Below are 7,854 nucleotides of genomic sequence, written 5' to 3'. Positions count from 1 at the left end.
GGCAAAAGGAGTACGGGAAAAACACACTGGTTGACTTGACTAACATACATGATGAACTGGCACCGAGAGACAGGAAACACAGGGATAAATACACTGGGGAAAATAAGTGACACCTGGAGGGGTGGAGACAATCAAAGGAACAGGTGAAACAGATCAGGGCGTGACATATATAGATATACAATTGAAGTCGGAAGTGACCATACACTTAGGTTGGAGTCATTAAACCTCGTGTTTCAACCACTCCACAAATTTCTTGTTACAAACTGTAGTTTTGGCAAGTCGGTTAGGACATCTACTTTGTGCATGACACAAGTAATTAATCCAACAATTGTTTACAGTCAGATTATTTCACTGTATCACAATTCCAGCGGGTCAGAAGTTTACACACACTAAGCTGACTGTGCCTTTAAACAACTTGGAAAATTCCAGAAAATAATGTCATGGCTTTAGAAGCTTCTGATAGGCTAATTGACATCATTTGAGTCAATTGGAGGTGTACCTGTGGATGTATTTCAAGGCCTACCTTCAAACTCAGTGCCTCTTTGCTTGACATCATGGGAAAATCAAAAGAATTCAGCCAATACCTCAGAAAATAAATTGTGGACCTCCATAAGTCTGTTTCATCCCTGGGAGCAATTTCCAAATGACTGAAGGTACCATGTTCATCTCTAAAAACAATAGTAAGCAAGTATAAAAACTATGGGACCACGCAGCTGTCATACCGCTCAGAAACGAGACGTGTTCTGTCTCCTAGAGATGAATGTAATTTGGTACAAAAAGTGCAAATCAATCCCAGAACAGCAGCAAAGGACCTTGTGAAGATGCTGGAGGAAACAGGTACAAAAGTATCTATATCCAGAGTAAAACGAGTCCTATATTGACATAACCAGAAAGGCCGCTCAGCAAGGAAGAAGCCACTGCTCCAAATCCACCATAAAAAAGCCAGACTACGGTTTGCATCTGCACACGGGGACAAAGATCGTACTTTTTGGAGAAATGTCCTCTGGTCCGATGAAACAAAAATAGAACTGTTTGGCCATAATAACCATTGTTATGTTTGGAGGAAAAAGGGGGAGGCTTGCAAGCCGAAGTACACCATCCCAACCGTGAAGCCGGGGGTGGCAGCATCACGTTGAGGGGAGCCTTTTGGACCTAGACTTGGCGCTCCGGTACCGCTTGCCATGCGGTAGCAGAGAGAACAGCCTATGACCTGGGTGACTGGAGTCTTTGACAATTGTTTGGGCCTTCCTCTGACACCGCTTAGTATATAGGTCCCGGATGCAAGGAAGCTTGGCCCCAGTGATGTATTGGGCCGTACGCATTACACTCCGTAGTGCCTTGCGGTCTTATGCCGAGCAGTTTCCATACCAAGCGGTGATGCAACCGGTCAGGATACTCTCGACGGTGCAGCTGTATAACTTTTTGAGGCTCTGGGGACCCATGCCAAATCTTTCGAGTCTCCTGAGTGGGAGCAGGTGTTGTTGTGCTCTCTTCACGACTGTCTTGGTGTATTTGGACCATGATAGTTTGTTGGTGATGTGGACTCCAAGGGACTTGAAACTCTCGACCGGCTCCACTACAGCTCCGTCGATGTTAATGTTGCCTGTAAGGCTCTCCTCTTCCTGTAGTCCATGATCATCTCCTTTGAGGGTGAGGGTGTTGTCCTTGCACCACACTGCCAGGTCTCTGACCTCCTCCGTATAGGCTGTCTCATCGTTGCCGGTGATCAGGCCTACCACTGTTGTGTACACAGCAAACTTAACGATGGTGTTGGAGTCGTGCTTGGCCACATTGTCGTGGGTGAACAGGGATTACAAGAGGGGACTAAGCAAGCACCCTTGAGGGGCCCTGGTGTTGAAGATCAACGTGGAAGATGTGTTGTTGCCTACCCTTACCACCTGGGGGTGGCCCGTCAGGAAGTCCAGGATCCAGTTTCAGAGGGAGGTGTTTAGTCCCAGGGTCTTTAGCTTAGTGATGAGCTTTGTGGGCACTATGGTGTTGAATTCTGAGCTGTAGTCAATTAATAGCGTTCTCACATAGGTGTTCCTTTTGTCCAGGTGGGAAAGGGCAGTATGGAGTGCGATTGAGATTGTGTCATCTGTGGATCTGTTGGGGCTGTTTGTGAATTGGAGTGAGTCTAGGGTTTCCGGGATGATGGTGCTGATGTGAGCCATGACCAGCCTTTCAAAGCACTTCATGGCTACAGATGTGAGTGCTACGGGGCGGTAGTCATTTTGGCAGGTTACCTTCGCATTCTTGGGCACAGTGACTATGGTGGTCCACTTGAAACGTGGGTATTACAGACTCGGTCAGGGAGAGGTTGAAATTGTCAGTGAAGACACTTGCCATATTATCATAACTCCTAAGCACAAAAAGATCCCACCATGTCGAACAAACAATTTATCCGTCGGCATTTAGAAAATGATCAATTGTCATGTTTTTTCTTATATGGTATGACTTTCCTTGCATAAAAACTGTGGATGGAAACGTGGTTATTGAGTTTCATTGGGCCGGTTTCCCAGTCAAAGATTAAGCCTAGTCCAGGACTAAAAAGCATTCTCTGCAGAATGTTCCCATTACTCTCATTATCCCTCACAGAACACCCATCAACCCAACAGCAGCCTCTACTGGGCCTGGAAAGGGTGTTACATCTTCCATCCCTGACGTGTTCACCCAGCTTGCTGTGGTTCCTGGTGCCTATCTGCAGTTGTCCACGCATTCCTGATACCTGGCAAACATGTGGTAGATGCTGACCAGGGGCCAGCCTCGTGGAGCAGAGTCCCAATCACTACTTTCAGGTAGGAGAACAGGCCCATGAAGATGATCCCGGACACCACCTGTGCAGAAACAGACAACTGTCAGTATGTAAATCGTCCGGGTTACAGATATTCTAAATATGCTACACATTGTGTTGATCAAACCAGACCTGGGTTCAAATACTATTTTAATTATATAAAATTACTTTTACATACATTTCAAAGAAAGTATTTGGATATTTTTTTATTGAAAAAATGTGTAGTTGAATATTGGAATGTATTTGGAAATACACTTGGAATGTATTGGCATGTATTTGAAAATACTCAGGCAAGTGTATTTTCAAATACAAAGATTAAAATACTCCCATGCATTTGATGCCAGATCTGTTTTGTCCTAGGGTTATTGGAAATATATATTTGGAAACAAGTATTTCAAAATAGTAGGCTATTTATAGGAAAATGTTTCTAAATAATTTCAAATACTTCAAATAGATGTAGCTGCTTCGGCATCACATTATTTGAAAATACTAACATACACAGAATATAAGTATTTAAATTACAAATACTTAAATGCAAATGTATTTCAACTCAGATCTGGATCACACCTAATCTATAGTGATCTTAAATCTCCTCATTACAAGTGCACACATCAAACAACATCATGGCAACCCAGAACGTGAGTGCACTTCAAGACAAACAAAAGCTCTTTCATTATCAATAGTAGCCTCAAGCAATAGGTTGTGGTAAACAAGGTCCACAATGATAGCACTGATACACCTAGTAGTCAATTGATTAAGGTTGAAATTACTTACCACCAAGGATACACCAGCTGGGCTCCCCAAGAGAGGAGGGCAGGGGCTGAGAGCTGCAAGAGCCATGAGGTAGACTACAAAGACCCCATCTGCTACAGACATGAAAACAAGACCCACAGACGACCTGCAATAGATAGGAAAAACATAACCAGAAAGATCACCTGATTCAACTTAACCTCTCTGGGCTAGGCGGGACGAATTCGTCCCACCTACGCAACAGCCAGTCTAATCCAGTGGCGCGATTTTCAAATACCTTAAAAATCCTATTACTTCAATTTCTCAAACATATTACTATTTTACAGCTATTTAAAGACAAGACTCTCGTTAATCTAACCACACTGTCCGATTTCAAAAAGGCTTTACAACGAAAGCAAAACATTAGATTATGTCAGCAGAGTACCCAGCCAGAAATAATCAGACACCCATTTTTCAAGCTAGCATATAATGTCACAAAAACCCAGAAGACAGCTAAATGCAGCACTAACCTTTGATGATCTTCATCAGATGACAACCCTAGGACATTATGTTATACAATACATGCATGTTTTGTTCAATCAAGTTCATATTTATATCAAAAACCAGCTTTTTACATTAGCATGTGACGTTCAGAACTAGCATAACTTCCGGGGAATTCGCTAACAATTTACTAAATTACTCACGATAAACGTTCACAAAAAACATAACAATTATTTTAAGAATTATAGATACAGAACTCCTCTATGCACTCGATATGTCCGATTTTAAAATAGCTTTTTGGTGAAAGCACATTTTGCAATATTCTAAGTACATAGCCCAGCCATCACGGGCTAGCTATTTAGACACCCGGCAAGTTTAGCACTCACCAATATCAGATTTACTATTATAAAAGTTTGATTACCTTTTGTTGTCTTCGTCAGAATGCACTCCCAGGACTTCTACTTCAATAACAAATGTTGGTTTGGTCCAAAATAATCCATCGTTATATCCGAATAGCGGCGTTTTGTTCGTGCGTTCAAGACACTATCTGAAAGGGTAAATAAGGGTCGTGCGCATGGCGCAATTCGTGACAAAAAAAATCTAAATATTCCATTACCGTACTTCGAAGCATGTCAACCGCTGTTTAAAATCCATTTTTATGCCATTTTTCTTGTAAAAAAGCGATAATATTCCAACCGGGAATGTCCATTTAGCTAAACAGAGGAAAGAAAACAAAGCTTTCGGGCGACGCGGGCACGAGCCTGAGTCTCACAGTACTGTAACCAGCCACTACCCAAACGCGCTACTTTGTTTCAGCCAGAGACTGCAAAGCCACGATTCAGCTTTTTGCCACCTTCTGAGACCCTATGGCAGCCGTAGGAAGTGTCACGGGACAGCTAAGATCCTCACTCTTCAATAAACAGAGACAAGAAGAACGACACCTTGTCAGACAGGCCACTTCCTGCCTGAAATCTTCTCAGGTTTTTGCCTGCCATATGAGTTCTGTTATACTCACAGACACCATTCAAACAGTTTTAGAAACTTTAGGGTGTTTTCTATCCAAAGCCAATAATTATATGCATATTCTAGTTACTGGGCAGGAGTAGTAACCAGATTAAATCGGGTACGTTTTTTATCCAGCTGTGTCAATACTGCCCCCTATCCCCAACAGGATAAATAAACCATGTACGATTATTCCAAACCATATCTAGGCCTACAGTCTGTCCATATTTACATTATATAATATTTATATATCAATGAATATTTCTATCAATATCAATTACTATACATGAAGGGTGCAATACCCTAATTATGCAGTGTAACTCAGTCACATTCACTCACCTGCAGAGGACAAAGCAGGCCAGTGGGTTTGCAATGTTGCAGAGGACCACAGAGAGGTGATCGATCATGGTGCTGTAGGGCAGACAGGAGAAGCTCTGGGCAGATGGAAGGACTCCGTTAGTCAGGGCGTTGGACACACCTAGTAGCACCAGCAGGTAATTATTGCGTGGCGTCCAGAAGTTTCGGACCGGGGCTGCTTTCTCAATCTCCACCTAATCCTCAGACACCGGTGTTCTGGAGTGGGTGGTTCTCCTCCCCATTATCCTTTGTTTTTGCCAACTGTTATTTCTCTATGTGTCAAAGCCACGAAGCAGTGGGCGGAGATTGTCAGCATTACAAACAGGAACCAAAAGTCCTGGGCAGTGAAGTTTTCGTCCCCAAAGCCACAACACAGGTGAACAGGGCACTGGGGCCCTGGCCAACAAAGATTGTGCAGATGTATTGATTTCGGCAAATCTGACCACGACTCCATTTTGCTCCTCCCTTCCTATAGGCAGAAACTCAAACAGGATGTACCCGTGCTAAGGACTATTCAATGCTGATCTGACCAATCAGAATCCACGCTTCAAGACTGTTTTGATCACGCGGACTGGGACATGTTCCAAGTAGCCTCAGAGAACTGTTGCCACAAAGTAGGATGCACAGAATTGTCTAGAATGTCATTGCATGCTGTAGCATTAAGAATTCCCTTGACTGGAACTACGGGACCTAGCCTGAACCATGAAAAACAGCCCCAGACCATTATTCCTCCTCCACCAAACTTTACAGTTCGCACTATGCATTCGGGCAGGTAACGTTCTCGTGGCATACGCCAAACCCAGATTCATCTCTCGGATTGCAAAATGGTAAAGCGTGATTCATCACTCCAGAGAACGCGTTTCCACTGCTCCAGAGACCATTGGCGGCGAGCTTTACACTACTCCAGCTGATGCTTGGCATTGCGCATGGTGATCTTAGGCTTGTGTTTGGCTGTTTGGCCATGGAAACCCATTTCATGAAGCTCCTGACGAACAGTTATTGTTCTTCCATGTGCAGTTTGGAACTCAGTAGTAAGTGTTGCAACCGATGACAGAAAATGTTTACACGCTTCAGCAATTGGGGGTCCCGTTCTGTGAGCATTTGTGGCCTACCATTTCACGGCTGAGGCATTGTTGCTCCTAGACGTTTTCACTTCCACTACATTTCAGGCGAACTCCTGGCTAGCCATTGGCAATGCCGCTAGCTAGCTGTATCATTTATCCTACTTTATTATCAACTGGCCAGCTGTATCAGGCTGCTTTAGATGCGAAGGAAAACAAATATTTGCTGGCTATCTATCTGATTGATGAAGTTCAGAAAATGTCATTAACTAGTTCGCTAGATTGAAACTTCTGGGGAAAGCTATGTAACGTTAATTCAGTCTGAGCTGAGTTCACCCTAGCCATTTAAGTGGACTGTAGTTGGTTTCCAGAAAATAACTAGTTATATTTTAGACTACTTACTGACGACTTAACACTTTTTCTCTAACCACTTCGTTCCCCTGCATGTTTGTTATGTTTGTAAGCAATATAGCAAAATGCCCCTCCTGATTTCACTGCAAATAGGCTGTTGTTTTGATAATTGGATGATTAGGCTTGTGCACACATACCTGAGTGTTTCATTAGTTAGCGAAGTTACTCACTGTACTAGGCTAATTCTTATTCATGTTGTTGTTGCTTTTCTGGTGGAGAGGTAGTTGGATCACAGAAAGCAGCTAACAAACCAAGGCCCATATTCACAAAGCGTCTCAGAGTACCAGTAGTACTGGTTGAGGATCAGTTTTACCTTTTAGATCACAATGAAGATTATTACATTGACAAGGGAGAGCTGGTCCTCGATCACTATTCCTACTCCGAAGACGCTTTGTCTTCGAGCCCTGGAATAAAGCTGTTGCCCAATACCTTGCACAGCATTTGTTTCACCACAGGACCTTAAAGGTAAAAGTTAATGCTGTGCGTGCGTTTTTGTCTTGTCCCTTCTTGTCCCGTGTAAACATGGTTTTTCCTTTTTTTTTCTTCCCATATATAGTTTAATATCACTTTCCATCTACGGCCTGAATATACTCTCCTGCAACCCGCCTCACACAATGTGGTACGGATCTGCTATTTTTATAACCAGAACCCCCATCAAAAGTTAGCCAGCTAATTGGCTAGCAGCTAACTGGCTACTAGCTAGCCGCGGCCGCTAGCTGTCTAGAGCACAACGGACTGTTAGCTTAAAAGGCCCATTAGACAAATTCTTTGGCTGATCCGTCCTCTGAACCGGAACCCCAACAGATGCTAGCCAGCTAACTAGCTACTAGCTGGTAGTCAGCTATCCACTGCTAGCGGTCATCAGATTCCTCAAGCACGGACAACTCTCGCCAGTCTGCATAGTGCGACTCAAACCAGAGCAAATCAGACTTCAGATTCCTACCTGATTCCTAACGCAAGCTCTGAACGTTTTTTTTCTCCTGGATCATCGCAGCTAGC

The 7,854-nt window shown here is 43.5% G+C and overlaps 1 pseudogene; it reads right to left on the bottom strand.

The window, feature by feature from the left end:
- Positions 1–2,610: 2,610 nt before the first annotated feature.
- Positions 2,611–5,963, bottom strand: LOC123726583 (solute carrier family 52, riboflavin transporter, member 2-like; annotated as a pseudogene).
- Positions 5,964–7,854: the final 1,891 nt, after the last annotated feature.

This window comes from Salmo salar, chromosome 14 (assembly GCF_965601325.2).
Source record: "Salmo salar chromosome 14, fSalSal1, whole genome shotgun sequence".
Taxonomy (NCBI): domain Eukaryota; kingdom Metazoa; phylum Chordata; class Actinopteri; order Salmoniformes; family Salmonidae; genus Salmo; species Salmo salar.
This window is presented reverse-complemented; position numbering and strand designations above follow the sequence as displayed.